The sequence below is a fragment of the Myotis myotis genome, unplaced genomic scaffold (genome assembly GCF_014108235.1).
Source record: "Myotis myotis isolate mMyoMyo1 unplaced genomic scaffold, mMyoMyo1.p scaffold_m19_p_3, whole genome shotgun sequence".
Classification (NCBI taxonomy): domain Eukaryota; kingdom Metazoa; phylum Chordata; class Mammalia; order Chiroptera; family Vespertilionidae; genus Myotis; species Myotis myotis.
In genome coordinates this window covers 86,711,756-86,734,238 of record NW_023416335.1, presented here as the reverse complement: position 1 = coordinate 86,734,238, position 22,483 = coordinate 86,711,756, and the positions used below count along the sequence as shown (strand labels likewise).

Below are 22,483 nucleotides of genomic sequence, written 5' to 3'. Positions count from 1 at the left end.
TGGTAAAATGCAATTTTTATTGAGCAGCTATAAGCAATGCTCTACAGTCTATCATTATACAGTGGGGCCTTGACTTACGAGTGTCCCAACTAACGAGTTTTTCGAGATATGAGCCGTCTCTCGGCCGATTTTTTGCTTTGAGTTGCGAGCTAAAATTCGGGTTATGAGCCAGCTTCAGATACCCCACCACTAGTTGGCGCAGCGAACGTCACAGTGAACGCCACAACATCAGCCCAGCATCACGTGTCTCACTCGTTCACTTTATGATTTGACTTACGAGTAATTTGAGTTATGAGCTCCGTCACAGAACAAATTAAACTCGTAAGTCAAGGCCCCACTGTGTTTCTAAAAACACTATTCAAGATGCATCTGCATGCCATATGAATGTGTGAAATCAACATTATTCTTATATATGAAGATTAGGATATCATATAACAGCCCAGTGACCGCTATGGGAGAACAACCAGAACCACCGGAATGACTGGTGGCTATGACACACACCGCGACAGCCAACCAGCCTGATCCAGGCTGATGGGCCCCTCCCACCCGCGGGTCCCACCCCCAATTGCCCTCCCCCCCCCACCTGCTGGTCTGGGACACAGGGAGCACATGACTGAGCTGTCCGCACCCCTTCTGAGGGGAGACGCCCACCAGGTATACAGAAGGTATACAGAAAGCACTCAGCAAGGAGTCCCCACGGGTGATGTCCGCACCTTCATGCTGTTCCCCCCCACACCACCACCACAATGCCGAGGAAGCCTGATTCAGGAACCCCGTGCTGACCACACAGAGAAACAGCGTGTATAAACATCATGTCCCCCAGACGCCTGAATCCGCCTCAAGAGGAAGATGCTACAGACCCTGAGCGGGAAGATCCGGACTGAGACAGAGGTCTGGGAAAAGCAGGGCTGTGGATGGCCGTGTTCTGCATTTGCTGCCCGACCCTGCTCCCTGGCCCCCTCTGTGTGAGAAACACCTGGATCACGGCCCTGGAATGGAGGCCTGTGAGTGAGTGAAGAACTGTGGCTGTGCCTGTGGCTGCGTTCAGCCTCCTGCCCTCGTGGAAACACATTTACGTGCCAGAATCTAAAACCCTCTTTTTCGGTAACAGCGCAAATAATGCAAGACCCACACGTGTTTCTAAACAGGACTCTGTCCGGCTGCGTGTGAACCCAGATGAAGGTGTGCTCTCTGCCGAGGAGGCTGCAAAGTCTATTCCTCTCTCTAACGCACGCAACCTAGAGGGGTTTAACGGGAAAAGGAGATTAAAAAAAATATAGCAACAAGCTCTGAAGCTGCTGCCAATAGCGTCAAATCCTCCGCGGTGGTGATGTCAGAGCCCATCTCCCCACGCCTGGGGCTCAGACAGCTGAGCCGTTGACACCTGCCAGGTGGCCTGCGATGGTCGCCTGGCCTCATCTACGCGGCCACTTTCAACCTCCCGCCAGCTCCTGGAGGCGGGTGGGCTTGCGATGGAGGCTTCAGTGTTAAAGCAACCCTGTTGGTGCAGCACAGGCACGCGTGGGCTTTTTGATGAGAGAGAACCCATAACATCCCTGTATGGACGTGTTTTTAACTGTTCTGAGATCACCCTCCCAGCCTTGGTGACTCTCAAATAGGCCTCAGCGATTGCATCGCCCGATGGAAAGACTGACCCGGGTTTCAAAGAAACCAAACCCTCGCCCCAAGCACCCTCCTCCTTTCAAAAAGAAGGTCACCCTGGCTGCAGGTCCTTGCTCTTCCTTACTTTGAATATTTCTTGCCATGCCCTTCTCTACCCAGCAAAGTTCATTTAGCTTTGAAGGCCAGCTAAAGAGCTTCACAGACAAGGAAAAGCTAATGGAGTTCATCACCCTGATCGGGGGCGGGGCTCACAGCCCTTCCCCTGGCCAGCCCAGCCCTATCGTCCAGATCAGGCAGCCAGCTGGACCCCACCCATGCATGAATTTGTGTACCGGGCCTCTAGTAGAATATAATATTGCAGACTTTTAAAATATCTTTATTTTGCATTACAATTGTACTTAGAATTATTATCACTTTTAAGTGACTTGTGTTTTACATTTACAGCACAGTTTATCTTCCAGAACTTTCCTGCTATTTCCAGTTTTCATTTTATTAGAGATGCCACCTCCACATAACTGAATGAGGAACATGGCAAAGCTGGGGGAAATTTCTGTGCCTGTCTCTTTTTGCTCTCTCTTCCTCTGAACAGAAATAATATCTTGGCAGCATATCTCTTTGTCTGTTAAAAAAAAAAAAAGGCAGGAAAAGGAAACAGCAGTGGCTGGTCTGCTTTCTGAAACAGTTTAAGAAAGATCTGGAGGATGTTTGCTTTGCACTGAAGCAGCTTCAACTTCTGCTTTTACAGTATCTGCAGGAACTTTCCTGAGACTAAGGGGGGAGCAACAGCGGCCAGAGACTGTCTCCTGCAAACGTGAGATGAGTGCGAGCCCAGCCTCAAAACAGGAGCTGCTGCGTGTGAGCTGTGCTGTTTTCCTTCCACAGTTGTTTCCATACGCAGAGGAGGTTCTCTGCAGCAGCCGCCACTCGATCAGCCACATTTTCGGAACTGGATAGTGTATTCTTAGTTGACAGGCAAGTAAACACTTGGTTCGGAAGGAGGTTGGAAGGTCGCTTAGTAGTTAGAAGCAGAAATCAGTACTTTTCTCCATTTTCCAGAGGAGTTCCTGTCTGCGGGCAGCAGCGAGCAAAGTGGTTACTTCAATGCTCTCGCTCTCTTTTAAATCCTTACCCGAGGATACGTTTATTGATTTTTTTAGAATATATTTTTATCATTTTCAGAGAGGAAGGGAGAGAGAGAGCTAGAAACATCAATGATGAGAGATCACCATTGACCGACTGCCTCCTTCATCGACGGAATTAAACCGTGACCTCCTGGTTCATAGGTCGGTGCTCAATCAGTGAGCCACACCAGCTGGACAGTTTAGAGGGAGAACGAGAGAAACATCGATGTGAGAGAGAAATATTGATTGGTTGCCTCCCATACAAACTCTGACCAGGGACTGAGCCCACAACCCAGGTACGTGTGCCCTGACCAGAAATTGAACCTGAAACCTCTTTGGTGTACAGAATGATGCTCCAACCAACTGAGCCGCCTGGCTGGGCACATGGTGAACTCTTTAAGCAAAACTAAGTGGCCTCTGTTCCTAAGTCCACATTTATCACTTCAGTGGTAAGGAAAGACTGGTCTGGAGCTTATGGGCCAAAAAGAAGGATGGACAAGACCAGAACATATGCTCCAATTGTTGGAGCCGAGCTATTGGAGCCCTGTGCAGGAGAGCTTGCTAAGACAGAGAGTGATGCAATCTTCCCTGGCTGCATGGGGAGTGGTAAGAAGGGAAACCAATGGGCACTCTAGAGGGAAGGCAGAGCATTCCTCCAAAGAATGAGTGTATACATAATATAGGGTTATTCATGTATGTTCAGCCACTAGAAAACATAGCTCAAGTAGTGTTCTTTACTGTGGTACATACCCATACTTGGGGAAAATGTGGAGGCTGGGGAGATGAGGAGGAGGGGAGCAATCTGGAGTGTAAAGAAGCTTTGGATTTCCATTGGTACTCCCTCTTTTCCTGAAAATATTGACATTCAATCACTGGATTAAATTCATGTTCCCATCTCAATTACCTCACTCATTAGGTGGGAATAACAAGTTTACATACCACTGTGTGGGCTTATCCTCCTGAACCTACCACCCTGGGGCCAGAGGTATGGATACATGGAACAGAATAACAGATCCCAGTGTACAGGGCAGAGGAGGGGGGACAGGAAGAGGTTAACCAAAGAGCATATATGCATATATGCATAATCCATGGACACAGACTGTTATGCCCAGATTTCAAGATTCCCACTAGACCAACAGGGAGCCAGCCAGGTCCGATGCAAAAGCAGCGAATCTTTTATTATTATTACAGACCCCGGTCTGGCTCCCAGCCTCCACCGATGCAACCGTTAGACGAGAGAACCCGCCTGTGGGAAAAAATGGGGTTTTAATAGTGGGTGGAGTGAGGAGAGGAGAGATGGCTGTGGGCCCTGCCGATTGGCTAGGTGCAAGTCGGGTCTTGTTACACAGGATGTGGTCATATCCATGGCATGCACGTCCCCTGATTGTCATTGGTTAGTTTAAAAAGATTCCGGGCGTGGCCAGCAGAGGCCTGGGCTTCCGGGAAGAAGGTACTTTCCTGAGCACATGGCTGCTGCCCCAACATGGAGGATACGGGGCAAGATGGAGGGCATAGCCCTCGCCCTTTCACAGACAATAGCATGGGGAAGACCTGGGGTAGGGCAGGGGTTGTGTGGAGTGGGCAAAAAGGGAGAAAATGGGAGACATCTGTAATATTGTCAACAACAACAACAACAAAAAAGGAAAAGAAAGGATGATGTAGAGTTTTTTTCACCCTCAAACATTTAAAAACTTTTTTCCCTTTAATTGCTTTCCCCAGTGACTTCAGGTGAGTTATATGTAACATGAATATTTCAGATTTTGTAGTGGTAGAAAAAGAAAGAAGTAGGAATAGGGCCAAAGGAAGGGAGGGACATTTAAACTCTATATCAGAATATGAGTTGCCAATGCCCTGACCCCAATCATTTGGATGTTTTATCCATATTTGAACAGTCCTTGATATGCCTATTGTATGATTGGGAATCTGCCTTCTAAGCTGGCTCATTAACTTCTGAGTTTTGTTTTTTCTTGTTTATGAGGTGCTGAAGTAGTGCTCTTGTGAATGTCCCTCGGCTACATTTTGAAAGTTGGTTACCCAGTAGCAGTGTTATTGGTGAAAGTGAAGTGTTTACCAGTGGAAGTGGGTTTTGAAAGTCCCATTTCCCTTAATTCAGTACTGGAAGAGGTGTAGCTGGGGATTCAGCAGAGCTAGAAGCAAAGGCAGGGTCCAAAGTTTCCATCCTATGGTGACCTGGGTCTAGTTTAGCATTAGGCTAGCTACAGTCCATCAGTCCATTGTGTGTGGGAACCTCATGGCTGTGGACCATGTGGGCAAATGCAGGGGAGCCAAGAGCATACAGCCTGCAACAAGAGTCCCAAGAATGTAAGAGGCAAGGAAGCAAGAGAGAGAATTTCTTTGTTTAGGAGATTAAGTATCTCAAATCTTCCCACCCTTGCAGTGGCCACGCCTACTCTAGTCAATGACCTGCTCCCAGGTGTGACTGATAGGCAAGCACCTTCCCTACCTCACCCAGACTTTACTGGGCATGCATCTGTTCTTCCCCTGTCCAGGGCCTTCCCCCAGATCAACTGGGGAATATCAAAGCTGCACAAATGAATGCCTATATTTTTTGGCCTTTCCTTCACTACTTTCCAGTTATTAATAACTGGGTTATTTAGCCCTACCTGGTTTGGCTCAGTGGATAGAGCTTCGGCCTGCAAACTAAAGGGTCCTGGGTTCAATACTGGCCAAGGGCACATGTCTGGGCTGCGGGCTCGATCCCCAATAGGGGGCATGCAGGAAGCAGCCAATCGATGATTCTCTCTCACCATTGATGTTTCTATCCTTCTCCGTCTCCCTTCCTCTCTGAAATGAATACAAACATATTTTTTTAAAAAAAAACTTGGTTATTTACAACAGTATCAGCAGGTTCAGAAATATTGCAATAATTTTAGAATTGGATACAGGAATGTATCTTGAGCTCTGGTCCGTGTTCTTAGTGGTTGGAGCATTGGCCCGCAGACCAAAGGCTCACAGGTTTGATTCCTGGTCAAGGGCATGTACCTGGGTTTCAGGTTTACTCCCCAGTCCCCTTCAGGGCAGGAGCAAGAGGCAACCAGTCTATGTGTCTATCTCACATCGATGTTTTTCCCTCCCTCTCTTCCACTCTCTCTTGAAATAAAAAAGTACTCGGGAGCATTTGAGATCTTGCTCCCTGACATATGTCATCAGTTTGGCTCAAATAAACTCATAAAAATTCCCTACAAGTTTGGACATTTTTTGTTGTTGTTAATCCTCACCAGAGGATATTTTCCATTAATTAAAAAAAATTTTTTTATTGATTTCAGAGAAAAAGGGAGAGGGAGAGAGAGAGAAAAACATCAATGATGAGAGAGAATCACTGATCGCCTGCCTCTTGCATACCCCCTACTGGAGATCAAGCCCATAACCCAGGCATGTGCCCTGACTGGGAATCGAACTGTGACCTCCTGGTTCATATGTTGATACTCAACTGCCAGAAGCTGGTCCATCCTTGCTGTTGACACAGTCGCTGCAGGGAAGAAACATCTGCACAGCATATGTTTCAAGGGATTGGTGTATATGGCATACTGTTCTTAATATGTTTGCTCCCCTTCTTAGCGCTATGTGTTTTAACCAAGGTCACCTCTCCGAGAAAGGTTGTTTCCCCAGGTGGGGATTTTTCCCTGGAGTTAGGGAGTAACAGGACTAAGGAAGGGAATAAATCAGTAAAACCCCTTAACTAAGTGCCAGGCGGGTAGTTAATCACTTTAACTATGAACAATCACGCTTAAGCTACCTAATCTTTACTTAGGAAAATCTCCTTCGGTTACTTCCTTGTAGCTTAACAGAACAATAGAGTAGTGACCTTGGAATGGAGATAACAAATGCCCTAACCTTTGGAATAGAATGGATAGGATTAAAATCAACTGGTATAAATACAGATGTAACAGGAGAAGAAGACAGAACCTGGCTGGAGAACCTGGCTAGAACCTGGCTAGAGAAGCTGGCTATGCTGATCAACTGAACACTGTCCCCGTGTCCTTCCTTCTTCGCTGACTCTGCCCACACCTTTGGGAACCCCTGGACCTGCTGGGGCTGGAACCCAACACTCAACCACTGAGCCACACTGGCCAGGCCATTGATTATTTTTTAGAGAGAGTGGGAGGAAGGAAGGGAGGTGGGGGGGGGGGGGAGAGAAACATTAATGCAAGAGGGGCACATCTATTGGTTTCCTTCCGTGCATGCCCCACCAGGGCTTGGATTGAACCTGCAACCCAGGTACATGCCCTTGACTGGGAATCAAACTGGTGACCCTTTGGTGCATGGACAGATGCTCTAACCACTGAGAAACCAGCCAGGGCAGCAGTTTGGAATTTTATTGTTGACATTTATTTGATACAGTATGCCAGGATTCTAAAACAAAACCCCACCCAGGACTACCCTACCTATCTGGACCCAGTGGTGCTAGGTACAAGCACGGGCCATTGTGCCCCACTAGCTCCCTGCTTTGCATTAGGTGAACTTGGGTGAGTTTCTCTCAGAATTCTGCTTCAAGTAGCAGGCCATGACTTTATCTGAGCTGTCCTTAGAAAACCCTTGAGGTGGATAAGGGTTGAATTAACCCAGGGAGAGGGAAAAAAAAATGGTTTACTGCTTTTATTTTGTTTTTCCAATTCTTTTCTTTTTTTAAAATTGAATTTACTGGTGTGACATTGGGTAATAAAATTAGATAGGTTTCAGGTGTATGGTTATATAATACATCAACTGTATATTGTATTGTGTTCACCACCCCAAATTGAGTCTCCTTCCATCACCATTTATCCCCCTGCTTTTAATCTCAGCTTTTTAATTGGATTGCTTACTGAGACTATGAACAAATTATTTGCTGGTTAAATGAGAGACTGAACTCTCTTTAGCTCCAAAAAAGAAAGGACACTTGCTTCCCCATCCTGAATAGCCAGTGGGGTGACGACAGCTGTTCAGACATCCAAAATCAGAGTGACAGAGATGGGTGCGGAGAACCGTCCAGTGCAGTAGCGCAGCTGGCTCTGGAGAAGCCGGCGGAGCCCCAACAGGAAGGGCAGGGTGCCCCAAAATGGGTTCACCCCAAAGAGGGGCCCGAGAAAGGGGCCTGTGCCTTGGAAAGAGTCACAGGTCCCATGGATCAGGTGAGCTCTTGCTGGCCTTTGCTTGGGTATTCTTAGGTAACTAAGAGTCTCTGTGGGGTTACCTGAGGAAAAACTTCCTCCAGGGTGTAGAGCAGTCCTACAGGGATATTCACTGCATTTAGCTTCTCCAGAGACCTGCACGTAAGGGCTGCTTTTCCCTAGAAGTTTCTGAAGACTCCACAGATCTCAGCATTAGCAGGGGGAGCCATGCCTCTGAGGCCAGCAAGCCCCATGATAGTCAGCCTTCTATTTATGTAGCTACAATTGCCAAGATGAGGATCCCCCGATGCCTCTAATCTTTTGCACTCACCATTAGAGAAAGCCGGCTATGAAACTAGGCCAAAATAATGGAAAGCACATTTAATTGGTCTCTTAAAGCTTCAAAAAAAAGGATTTACATAAATGGATCAACCTATGATGTCATTTAGGTGTCAACCCAATTTTTTGAGGTATTAAATATGACTGTCCTTATTTTAAAAAGGGAAGGTCATTTGGAACTTGACTTGCCAAGCTAAAGAAGATATATAAAATAACGTGCAAGATCCTTTTCATATGTTATACTAGATACCAAATATGAAAAAATGAGACAGTAGTAAAACTCAGATCATGATAGTTCACAGGATAGAAATGATCCATTTACCTGCCCTTCCCTTTTTGAGAAAATTTGGCTGCAATTCATATCCCATGGTTACAGTATTGCCCCATCCTCAATGGTCAATAAGAACATTGTTGCCTAGCTGGTTTGGCTCAATGGATAGAGTGTCAGACTGCAGACTGAATGGTCCCGGGTTCGATTCCAGTCAAGGGCACATGCCTGGGTTGCAGGCTTGGTCTCCGGTGGGGGATGTGCAGGAGGCAACTGATCAGTGATGAATCATTGGTGTTTCTATCTTTCTCTCTCTCCCTTCCTCTCTGAAATCAATAAAAATATTTTTTAAAAAGAACATTGTTTATACTGATATTTTTTCATTTAATGTTTATTGTTGAAAGTATTACATATGTCCTCTTTTTCCCCCCACTGACCCTTTTTACCCCAGGACTTCACCACCCTATTGTCTGTGTCCATGGGTTATGCATATATGCACACAAGTTCTTTGGTTGATCTCTTCCCACCCACCCACCCTCCTCCGCCTTTCATCTGAGACTCCACAGTCTGTTCTTGCTTCTATGTTTCTTGGTCTTTTTTGTTCATCAGTTTATTTTGTTCATTAGATTCCACATATGAGTGAGATCATGTGATACTTGTCTTTCTCTGACTGGCTTATTTTGCTCAGCGTAATACTCTCCAGGTCCCTTTATGCTGACTCAAGGGGTAAGAAATCCTTTTTCACTGCTGCATACTATTCCATGGTGTAAATGTACCACAGCTTTTTTATCCACTCATCTGCTGGATACTTGGGCTGTTTCCAGATCTTAGCTATTGTAAATTGTGCTTCTTTGAACATAGGGGTGCATACATTCTTTCTGATTGGTTTTATGGGTTCCTAGAGGTGGGATCACTTGGTCAAATGGCAGTTCCATATTTAATTTTTTGAGGAAACTCCACACTGCTTTCCATAATGGCTGCGCCAGTCTGCATTCCCACCAGCAGTGTACTAGGGTTCCCTTTTCTCCACATCCTTTCCAGCACTTGTCATTTGTTGATGATACAACAAATGAGGTACAAAGTGATACCTCATTGTTGTTTTAATTTGCAAATATCTGTTGATCAGTGACTTTGAGCATTTTTTTATGTCTCTTGGTCATTTGAATGTCCACTTTGGAGAATTGTCTATTTAGATCCTTGCCCATTTTTCAATTGGATTATTTGTCTTCCTTTTGTTAAGTTGTATAAGTTCCTTATATATTTTTGGATATTAAATCTTTATCAGATGTATCATTTACAAATATGTTCTCCCATACAGTGGGCTCCCTTTTCATTTTGTTGATGGTTTCTTTTGCTGTGCAGAAACTTTTAATTTTAGTGTAGTCTCATTTGTTTATTTTCTCCTTAGTTTCCTTTGCCCTAGGAGATGTATCCATAAACTTATTGCTATGAGAGATGTCTGAGATTTTGTTGCCTATGGTTTCTTCTATGACTTTTATGGTTTCACAACTTACATTTAAGTATTTTATCCATTTTGTGTTTATTCTTGTGTATGGTGTAAGTTGGTGGTCTAGTTTCATTTTTTTTTTTTTGCATATATCTGTCCAATTTTCCCAACACCATTTATTGAAGAGACTGTCTTAACTCCATTGTATATTCTTGCCTCCTTTGTCAAATATTAATTGAGTGTAATGGGTCGATTTCTGATGTCTTTGCTCTATTCAATTGAGGGTGCCTACATTTCCAGCCGTCTCTGACTGGCAGGTAGCAACCCTGCTGCTTTTCATAGCCAGGTGTTTTGCGGGCACCTTTCTCAGTTCTGGTGCTCTGGGATGGAGAGCCCAACTTGGGGTTTAGATCCCTGAGTTCTCAGTGGAAACCCCCCACAGTTGAGGTATCTCTTCAGAACTTAAGCTGCTGTCTGTGGGAGCCTGGCCAACCCTTTCGCACCCCCGCTCTTCCTACCAATCTCTATGCCAGTGGTTCTCAACCTTCCTAATGCTGCGACCCTTTAATACAGCTCCTCATGTTGTGGTGACCTCCAATTTCATTGTTACAAATTGAACATAATTAAAGAATAGTGATTAATCACAAAAACAATATGTAATTATATATGTGTTTTCCGATGGTCTTAGGCGACCTCTGTGAAAGGGTCGTTCGACCCCCAAAGGGGTTGCGACCCACAGGTTGAGAACCGCTGCTCTATGCGGTCTCTGCTTTCTGTCCTTGCTAGTCTTTAGTTGATTTTTCAGAATGGTATGTTTGTATTTTAGTTGTATTTCCAGTTTGGTCCTGGGAGAGTATCAGTGTAGCTTCCACTTCACCACCATTTTTAATCCCCTATTATAATGAGACTTCTTATAAATGAGCCTTCCTAGTACTGTGAGACCACACTATCTGACCAAAGGGTTGGTCATCAATGCATTCTTTGGATTGATTTATGACCAAAAAGGGAGACTGTGGATAAAACAGGGAGGGGGCTAACCAGTTTGGCTCAGTGGATAGAGCATCCACCCGTGGACTGAAGGGTCTCGGGTTTGAGTCCTGCCAAGAGCATGTACCTCGATTGCAGGAAGGTTCATTCCCTGGCCCCGGTCGGGGCACATGCAGGAGGCGACCAATCAATGTGTCTCTCTCACATTGATGTTTCTCTTTCTCTGTCTCCCCAACCTCCACTCCCCATTTCACTCTCTCTAAAAATCAATGGAAAAATATCCTTGGGTGAGGATTAACCAAACAAAAAAAAGGATGGGTGGTTCTGTGGAAAGTAGCCTCATAGGGTGTTCTGATCATAAATTTTTAACCAGGCAGGTCATGGTGAGTAGTCATACCTCAGGCATATAAATTCTTTACTAAAAGGTTTATCTTTGCCTTAAGCAAGCCCTGTCCATCATTTTTTTAAAATATATTTCTTTATTGATTTCAGAGAGGAAGGGAGAATGAGAAATAGAAACATCAATGAGAGAGAATCATTGATTGGCTGCCTCCTGCAAGCCCCTTACTGGGGATTGAGTCTGTAACCCGGGCATGTTCCCTTGGCCGGAATCGAATCCGGGACCCTTCAGTCCACAGGCTGACACTCTATCCACTGAGCCAAACCGACTAGGGCCTATCCATCATTTCTGTGCATCTAGGTTAACATATCTTTGAAATAAACTATAACTACTCTCAAGAGAGCAAATAATCTTGTTGGCTATCCTGTAATCCAATCCCCACCTTACTTTCTTCAATTTCCATGTAATCTTCTTTAATTCCCTCCTAAATTTCAAATGCATAAGAGAACCTGCAAACTTATTCTTGGGAGCACTTGCGATCTAGCTCCCTACTGTATGCCATCAGTTTGGTTCAAATAAACTCTTATAACATTTTTAAAAAGAAATTTAAAAGTACAGAAGCCTATAGAATTGACCATAGCTGGGTGTGATTTTCTTTTCGGGCATTATCAAATCTAGGTTAGTAAATAAACTAGAAGCAAACAAAATAAATGGGACTAAAACATCAGTTTTGGCCCAGGCCACATGGTGGCAGGCTTACTCTGTGTTGTGCTTCCTTTTCAGGACCAAAAAATGAAGAAGAAAAAAAAAAGTGGGGAGGAAACAAACTTAATTAAGAAATAAGTCTTACTGGTTGGATTTAACTGCATTAAGCCACATCTTTGAGGGACTTAACTTTTAGAAAAGATGACATAACTTATTAGTTTTTCAAGATTATATTTTTTTACAAAATTGTTCTTTACATTTTATGGTACCTGAGCAGCAAGGATTTGGTCTTCAATAGGACATTCTGCTTCTAGATCTCAATTTCTTTATCAATAAAATGATGAATTTGGATTACTTACAATTCTAAAATCATCACACCTCTCTTATAACTAACAACCAAAAAAAAAGCTTAAATATTCTTCTTCAGTAATGAACTTCAGTCATATTGCAGTTAACTTGGTAAGTAATATGATTTTTAAATTATATTGCCTAGGTTTGTGTTTGAATTCTGCCATTCATTAACTGAGATATCAGGCAAGGGATTTATCTTATCAAAAATGTTAGTTTCCTTATCTATAAAGTGGTACAAATTATAGGACATGTTTTATGGGGTTGTTAGAATTAAAAGGGAAAAAAATGTGTGACCGACTGGCAAATTGCTCACCAAACTACTGCTTTTTAATTCAAGGAAAAACAGCTAAATCACATTTTTCATCCTCACTTGTAATTAGTTTGCCATATGACTGGATTCTGGCCAATGTGAGAGGAAGAGAAGCATTCTACTTCTAGGTTCAGCTCACATAAATCTCCCATTGTGGTCCCAGAATGGAAAGAACTGTGGTCCCCAAATCATGGCTTAGTGGAGAGTTTTATGCCTATTAGGAACACTTGTTTTGGACTTTATATGAGTAAGAAATAAACTTCTATTTTGTTAAATCACCGAGATTCCGGGGTTTATCTATTATGGCAGCTGGCATGAACTAAAATAGCATGTAAGGCACTTAGTACAATAACTAACACAATACTGCTTAATAAATGTTAGATGTTATAATATAATTGAAAAGAATTTTAGAGACAAAACAGGCAGGTTTAGGGAGCCTTAGAGATAAAGAGGGTCCATGGGAGAGGATGCATAGATGGGGGCTTGAAGATGCCAAAATGCTTGTCTTACTTGTACAGAGGGTAGAGAAATGCCACAGGAAGGGGGGTGGTCCAGGCAGATGGAAACATTTCTGGCCTGAGCAATGAAAAGAGCCATTACCCAAGGACAGAGGTATCTCTGGCCTGAGCAGCTGGGAGATCAAAGGCAACTCCAACCAGCAAGATAAGGGGGAGAGAAAAAGGGGGCACCACCTGGGCTTTAGATTTTGAAACTGACACTATGTAGCAGAATGACCAATGAGGAAAGCACAGGGGTCCTAAGTTTAAAAAAGGGTCCAATTACAAAGGGTCAGGCTCAGACAAAGAACTGCAGCCTTTATACATCTGGAGACAAAGAGAATCAGCAGATTTCAGATTTTACAGATTCAGGTTATTTAGATTTTTTTCCCATTAGAGAGAGAGAGAGCAGGCTTTTCCCATTTGGGGGCCCTGCCTAGGGGTCCTCTTTGGGAACACCCCTGCCCAGAAGGAGTTTATATCTGCTTCCAATAAGCTTCTACATTTTTTTAAATTAACAAAACCTTTTTATCTATGAGTTTATTCTTCAAACTTCGTGAGGACAAGGACCCACAGGAAAAATCTGCACCCCAAAACCCATGATTTCATCATGATTCTTCATAATACAAACCGAGAACTAAACCCCTGAGCTTGACACACAAGCTTTAATATGGAATCCTTTCTGCAGTATACAAGAGTTGGCCTTTTTTTTTTTTTAAAGCTAGAAATAGTCTAGAAAATAAAGTTGTGTGTGCAAATAGTAAAAATCTGAGCAGTTCATGTATGTAACTTATAAAAAGCCAATATTTTGTATTTATAGTTGCTACACTTTTAAAACATTAACAAAATATAAATAAGGAAAAAAACAAATTAAAATACTTTAAATTATTTCTTCTGAGGATTTCAGTCTGTGTTATGATTCATTCAATGATTTCTCTCAATATTTCCCACAATGCTTAGCCTTTTTTCTGTGGACGAAAGGGGCCACATGCTGACCTGACAAGCTCAGGGGAGGCCTACATGGTAGTCTTGCAAACTCAGAGACCTAAAGTAACCACAAAGGATGGTCTGAAATTAAACTAAAAGCAGTTATGGTGGGCAGTTACATCCTAGGCTGGTATCTTCACTGACAAGGTCAACCTTTACCTTAACTGAGCCTATCTGTCTTTTTGCATCTATAATAACATACCCTTGAAATGTCTGGGTAACTTGTAATTTCCCTTTTTCTGGACCCCTTGGGGCACAACCTAATGTGCTGGGCACCAGGACAGATACCACAAATTCCTTCATTATCATGTTAATTGTTCCTGCACCCACCTAAGTATGTGTCCATCATTTTACTTTTTATCCAATCCCAGGGGTTTCCCTGCTTTGCTTTATCTCACCTCCTTAATCTATCACCAATGAATTTCATGTAACCCACCTACCTCTCTTCTTTGATTACAATGTGTAAATACAGATGTAACCTGCCAATCTCCGGAGCATTATTTCAATTCGTTGAGGTCCTGCTTCCCGGTAGATGTCGACAGTTTGGCTCAAATAAACTCACAAAAATTCTTTACAGGTTTCACTGCTTTTTTTAACGTTAACATTTCTTTAAAATGTCTTCTTTTTCGGCTCCTACACCTTTGTATATTTTGTTGCTTTTGCTCAGGCTTATTCCCAGTTTATCTAATGAAATTCTACCTCTCTTACAGCCCAGATCAAATTTCACATATTCAGTTAAAGCCTTCCAACTCATCCTGCTTGGAAGGGATGCCACTTGCACTTAACCGTAATATTTATACAATCGAAGGCTCTTAGTATTTGCTGTCTTCTACCCCACGGTTTATTCTCAGGTGGGTTTATATAGCTTGCTTCTCCCTACTCAGGTTGTAAACTACCAGATCATGGGGACTGTGATTTTTTATTTTGTATTCCCCACAGATAATAGAGTTTTGTGCAAATAATTATTGATAATTGATTCATTGGTTTGAAAACCCCAAGTATGAGATTTCAACTAACATTTTATTTATTTATTATTTTTTTATTTTTTTATTTTTTTATTTTATTTTTTTTAATTAAATCTTTATTGTTCAGATTATTACATTTGTTCCTCTTTTTTTTCCCCCCATAACTCCCCTCCTCCCAGTTCCCGCCCCACCCTCCGCCCTCACTCCCCACCCACTGTCCTCATCCATAGGTGCACGATTTTTGTCCAGTCTCTTCCCGCATCTCCCACACCCTTTTCCCCCCCAGGAATAGTCAGTCCATTCCCTTTCTATGTCCCTGATTCTATTATAATCAACAGTTCATTCTGTTCATCAGATTATTTATTCACTTGATTCTTAGATTCACTTGTTGATAGATGCATATTTGTTGTTCATAATTTGTATCTTTACCTTTTTCTTCCTCTTCCTCTTCTTAAAGGATACCTTTCAGCATTTCATATAATCCTGGTTTGGTGGTGATGAACTCCTTTAGCTTTTCCTTATCTGTGAAGCTCTTTATCTGACCTTCAATTCTGAAAGATAGCTTTGCTGGATAAAGTAATCTTGGTTGTAGGTTGTTGGTATTCATCACTTTGAATATTTCTTGCCACTCCCTTCTGGCCTGCAAAGTTTCTGTTGAGAAATCAGCTGACAGTCGTATGGGTATTCCCTTGTAGGTAACTGAGTTTCTTTCTCTTGCTGTTTTTAAGATTCTCTCTTTATCTTTTGCTCTTGGCATTTTAATTATGATGTGTCTTGGTGTGGTCCTCTTTGGATTCCTTTTGTTTGGGGTTCTCCGCGCTTCTTGGACCTGTAAGTCCATTTCTTTCACCAGGTGGGGGAAGTTTTCTGTCATTATTTCTTCAAATAGGTTTTCAATATCTTGCTCTCTCTCATCTTCTGGCACCCCTATAATTCTGATGTTGGTACGCTTGAAGCTGTCCCAGAGGCTCCTTACACTATCCTCAAATTTTTGGATTCTTTTTTCATTTTGCTTTTCCGGTTGGGTGTTTTTTGCTTCCTCGCATTTCAAATCATTGACTTGATTCTTGCGCTCCTCTGGTCTGCTGTCGGGAGTCTGTATAATATTCGTTATTTCAGTCCATGTATGCTTAATTTCTAGTTGGTTCCCCATCATAACATCGAGGGTCTCATTAGTTTTCTTGTAGATCTCATTAAGTTTATCGGCGGCTTCTAAACAGTTCTTGAGAGACCTTAAAAGTGTGGTTCTGAACTCTATATCTTCCATTGACAATTTTGTCCTGTTTCTTTGTCTCCGCATTTTGTTATGCTTCCTTGGTGCACCCCCTAGTGGTCTTTGTGCGCAGTCTTATAGTTAAACCTTGATTGTTGTAGCTAATACCAAGGAGGGTTTGATCTCCAGGCCAAGTGGCTATGAGAATCAGCTGTGTCTGCAGTGAGAGAACTTCTGTCCTCTAGGGAGGTGCTAATCTGGCGTTTGCCTGAGGCTATCCGGCAAATGCCTCTGTGCAGGGCTTGGGCGGGGCGGGTCGCACAGGATCAACAGGGTGGGCTGGAGAGAGCAGTTATGGCGGCTCTCAGTCCTGTCCCCAGGGGCTCTGCCTCTCTGAGTCCCAGCACCCGCTGCAAACCTCGGAGAGAAAGCTGCACTCGCTCTGACCGAAGCCAGACAGTCCCGCTTCTCCCGTTTGAGTCTGGGTCCCTAAAGACTCGCCTGTATCTGGAGCTCAGAGTCTGCGACTCCCTCCCGATTGAAAACGCCAACCGCGCCCTCCGCCGCCAGCCCGCTCCACGCACTCCGCACCTCAGAATTTGACTTCAGCACTGCGCCTCCTCTGAGTGTCCATATGCGTTTCTCTTTCCTCCTAGTTGTAGGACTTCCACTCAGCCAGCGTTCCTGTGGTTCTGGGTGATGTCCATTCCGTTTTTTTAGTTACACTTTTGAAGTAGTTGTTCAAGGCAGCAAACTCCGGCGTTAACCTATGCCGCCATCTTGGTTCTCCTGTTGTTGTTGTTTCAGCACCAGTATCTTCTGTGCCATCCTCCGGATGTTTGGAAAAGTGGCTTCATTAAGTGAAGCATAAAAGTCTCTTAGTTCAAGAGAGCTGAATTTCTCCTTTAGGACAAAGTCAGACTGAAGATCGATGAGTTCCAGTTGCACCTCTTCTGGTGCTGTTTCAGGGTTTTGTGACAAAGGACAGGCCACCAGTTGAAGTGACTGGTCAATTTTTTCAACATCAGAAAACCGACGACAGAATTCTGCATGCAGGTCATCCAGTGATTTGCTGTATTTCTTCACGTTTTGGATGGTCTCCTTCTGTGTGGCTAGTGTGGCAAAATGAGTGAAGACTTTGTCTGAAATTTGTCTGGAAAAGAAAATCAGCTTCGATTTAAAGGCTTTCACATTAGTGTACATGCACCCGCTGCAAAGCTCAGAGAGAAAGCTGCACTCGCTCTGACCGAAGCCAGACAGTCCCGCTGCTCCCGTTTGAGTCTGGAGCTCAGAGTCTGCGACTCCCTCCCGATTGAAAATGCCAACCGCGCCCTCCGCCGCCAGCCCGCTCCGCGCACTCCACACCTCAGAATTTGACTTCAGCACTGCGCCTCCTCTGAGTGTCCGTATGCGTTTCTCTTTCCTCCTAGTTGTACGAGTTCCACTCACCCAGCGTTCCTGTGGTTCTGGGTGATGTCCCTTCCGTTTTTTGGTTTCACTTTTGAAGTAGTTGTTCAAAGCAGCAAACTCCGGCGTTAACCTATGCCGCCATCTTGGTTCTCTTCCGAGATTTCAACTAACATTTTAATACCTTTCTTTCCTAGAGTTTTATAAGAATGAAGAACAACAGCTCTCAAAGTTTTTCCCATGGATGAATAATAATTTATGGTTGGGGGACTATAGTGGCAAAAGTGGTATTTTATGGTTAGTGGTCTGGTACAAAGAATAAATCAGTGCCCAATTTTTCATATTCAAATGAGGACAATTTTATGTGCATAACCAGTAACACTTATTTTGCTTTTGGGGAGGGGGGGGTCTTTCATCATAATTACTCACTTTCTTTTTTGGGGGGTCTTTCATCATAACTATTCCTTTCTTTTCTGCATAATTGCTTAATATGTTTTCCTTAAAATATTAAAAGTTATAGCTGAAAATTTTTAACATTGTATATTCAACGTAAGTTCCTTAAAATGTTTCAACTCTGAATCCTGTCTTTCATTTTCAGCTGATTGCTATGCAACACTCTACTTTCACCCTATGTTTATCCTCTAAAAATTAATAAATTTTTTGGTCAATATTTACTTAGATTTACTAATGTGTCTACTAACTTATTTGTTCATCATTGATTCTTGCATTCTAACCTTTCCTACTGGGTTTATATTTCTTCTTTCTGCAGGGTCTGTGTGAAGGACATTTTCTTAGTCTTGGTTTAAAATGTCTTTATTTTGAGAACTGCAGAAGCAATCTTTCTAGACAAGGCAGTTGAGAAGGAGGGAGCAATTGAAGGGGTGAGGGGTTGGCCTGGAGTGCACTTCACACCTCGGGAACAGTATTGCATGCAGAATGGCTGCTTTGGGAAGACTACTGCCCAGAAGCAAAGATGTTTGGTTTTCACAAGCCAAAGATGTTCCCAAAATATAGAGGGATGCTGTATTTGCAGAGCTAAGTCCTCCAGTTCCTGATTCACTGATAGTAAACGCTTTAAGAACTGTTTTGGGTTGCATAAGACTCCTTCAGGAGACATCTATAATGCCTGTGTCCTGCTTATGAAAAGATAAATGAAATTGCTGGCAGGATTAAGCGAGCGCGCACGCGCGCGCACACACACACACACACACACACACACACCCTGGAATCATGTAATAGATGCAAGGGCAGGACCCAGTTTAAAGACTACATTGAGTCACTGACCAGGTAGCTTAGTTGGTTGGAGCATCGTCCCTATGCTCCAGGGTTGCAGGTTCGATTTCTGGTTGGGGCACAAACAGGAATCAACCAATGAATGTATAACTAAGTGGAACAACACATCTATCTCTCTCATTCTCTCTCCTTTCCTCTCTCTCTAAAATCAATCAGTAAAAATAATAATAATAATAACAATAATAATAATAATAATAATAATAATAATAATAATTTTAAGACTACATTGAAACCAATGAAAGGGGAAACTCTATCTGGAAACAGGATAAAAAAGCAATCAGATCAGCAAACTGCAGAAGTAATTTAAAGGTCACAATTTCAATGCTCACAGTACCACTTCAAGTGCCTCCACAGCTCAATCTCCTTGTTACGGTAACTAGTCAGATGATGGCTCAGATACAGAGATGGCTTCTGGCTCTAACAGAATGCCAGGTTTTTATTTTCTTTTTAGATCTCACATACTGGAAAAGAGAGAAAATATGTTGAGGGATTATCTATAAAGGCCATTTTGGGGAAGTTTGCAGTGGCACACATCTATTGAAGCCTGGTTGTAGCAATAAGAAAGCAGCTGTTAAGAAATGGGAGGAACGGGGGCCAGAGCCTTTGCCCATCTCCACTCAGGAGTGGTGGCTGAGGTTTATGTAGAAGAGGAACAAAAATGATTTAAATTTTTTGGGGAAAAAAGCAACAAAATGACCCTTCTATTTTTAACTTGGATACCAAAAGACAATTCTGCCAAAAGACAATTTCTAGAATTGTTTTGAGTGTATTATTTTTCTTTTAGTGCCACAAGTTCCACAAACTCTTTCTTTTAGCTCACTAAAAGAAAAAGAGGGCGTATATAATATTTAATATGCTGAGTATTTCATAGAAAAACTGAATGCTGCTATAAAGTGCTCTTTAAGTCTTTTTAAATCCCCTTCTAATGAATGAACTAAGGGAATTTCAGGTGACAGAGGTTGAATTTGTTGTATGATAAACCTATGTAGTTTTAGTCTTTCTATATTGAAAAGCAGTGGTTGGGGCATTTTAAAAGATTGCTGGCTACACTTGTTTTCCTTCATGATAATAAATTTGTCATTACTCAGTAACATGGACTTGCCCCTACAGGTAGTTGTTAATAATTTTGAAATATTATGGTCTTGCCAAAGTTCTAATGTTTCAAACCTGAATATTAAGCAGGACAATCTAAACTCTCTGGTGTAAATACCTTGAAGGAGTAATTTCAAAATATAAAAAGAGGTAACTGGACTGTATATGTTGTACTACGGATCACTTTCCTCATATTAGTATTTAATAAAGGTTTTAATTTATATGAAACTTTTAAAGCAGAACCAAAGCTCCTCTTGTGGAAATATCAAGTCCGTAAGATATGTATTCTTGCATGAATAGTACCAACGTTTTACCACATGGTAAAGAATGCACTCTATTAAAAATGTTAAATTATCTGAAAATAAATGTGCAAGTCTTCAGGATGGCATAAAAAAACCAAAGGTTAATTCTTTGTGGGGCACATTTCTCAGAGGACTTGCGGAGTGTGTAAATAATTGACTTTCTGTTTGTGTTACATAACTGGTGACTGCATTGCAAATCTGCACAATTCAGTTTTAGCTGTGGATTACTTCAGTTGACCTTTGTAAAGGCTTTATCTGTAGAGTGGTTATTTGACTTGCTTCAACCTATTAGAGTTTTGGGTTTTATTTTTTCACTATATTAAAGTAAAATTCTAATAAAAGAAAAGAGGTGTGCTAATGCTGAGTGGATTGGTTTGGGATTGGCTTCTTTCAGTCAGGCTTTCTGAACATTGAGATGTTACATGATAAATCCACAATGTGGAGCCCTTCAATTCTAACATTTTTATGAAAAGCCTATTACTTGAACCAAAGCCAAAGTACCCTCATTCCGTCTTATCTAAAAGTTCACGAAAGATATTACCAGTTCAGACTTTTCATAATGAAGGAGGAGCATTTGCCTACCTTAGAATAAAACTCAGTTCTTATTTTTAAAGATGGACTTTAAAAATTGGATAGTATAAATAACAATAAGGAGTGAACCACTTTTTATGGGCACCCTGTAGCTTATAGTTCTTAATCTAAACGTACAATTTTATACGCCTTCGGAAGAAACTACAAGCCATCCCTAGGCATGCACTAGACAATGAGTTGGGTTGGCTCTCCCACAGCCTTTAAGGTGTATTACAAGAGTCCCAGACATAATCATCTTCCTCCTGAGTTATTTTGAAATGGTTCTTTTTTATTTTTGTACATTTTGGCTGTAGTATTGGTAGAATATAATTATTGGTAGAACTATAACATGGATCATCTCTACTTCTATATTTATTTATTTATTTAATTTAAAAATATATATATATTTTATTGATTTTTTACAGAGAGGAAGGGAGAGGGATAGAGAGCCAGAAACATCGATGAGAGAGAAACATCCATCAGCTGCCTCCTGCACACTCCCCACTGGGGATGTGCCCTCAGCCAAGGTACATGCCCCTGACCAGAATCGAACCTGGGACCCTTGAGTCGGCAGGCCGATGCTCTATCTACTGAGCCAAACCGGTCAGTGCTATTTATTTATTTATTACTAGACCTCAACCACAGTCTTCTTTTTCCCCTTCCACCTCTCTTTGCCTATAGGATGTATTGCATGTGGTCATGCACTTTGTATTACTATATTAGAAATTTACAAGTTTTATACGTTTTATACTGTTGGATACTTATAATCAAAACTTTTACTAGGCTATTGAATAAGTTTAGTCTTATTAGAAAATTTATTTATTTATTTTTATTTACTTTTTATTTATTTGAAATATATTTTATTTATTTCAGACAGGAAGGGAGAGAGAAAGAAACATCAATAATAAGAGAGAATAATTGATCAGCTGCCTCCTGCATGCCCCCTACTGGGGATCGAGCCTGCAACCCAGGCGTGTGCCCTGGACCAGAATCGAACCTGGTACCTTTGAATCCGCAGGCTGACACTCTATTCACTGAGCCAAATCAGCTAGGACAGAAAAAATTTTTTAAATGTCTTTATTTTATCTTTACCTTTGAATGCTAGTTTGATTGGATAGAGAATTCTAGATTAATAGGTACTCCTCCTATCATTTTGAAGATATTATTCCATTGTCCTCTAACATCTATTGCTTGTGATAAGAAGCCAGCTTTGTCTATATATGATTTCTCAGTAGGTAATGTGATTTTCAGGCCATCCCTAACATTTGTAGAACCTGGGGCAAAATTACAAATGGAAGCCCATATACCATATGTCTAAAAAGGTATGTTAAAAATTAAGCCAACAACTACTTAAATAATAGGTTCTATCCTTCTATATTTATAAATATAGTTTAAATGTAGCGTTTCAAAGACCTAGATGGCCAAGCCTTGAATTTAGGATTCTTGGAATCCTTGGGGTTCCATATCGGAACTTGGCAGGGTAGGGAGAACTTACCATCTGGGCTCCTGCCCTATAGCACATCTTCCTTTCTTTTTCCAATCTGGCTTCATCAAACAC

At 42.1% G+C, this 22,483-nt stretch overlaps 1 pseudogene; it reads left to right on the top strand.

The window, feature by feature from the left end:
- The first annotated feature begins 18,629 nt into the window (after positions 1 to 18,629).
- LOC118650475 lies at positions 18,630 to 19,606 on the top strand (annotated as a pseudogene).
- The last annotated feature ends 2,877 nt before the right edge of the window (positions 19,607 to 22,483 follow it).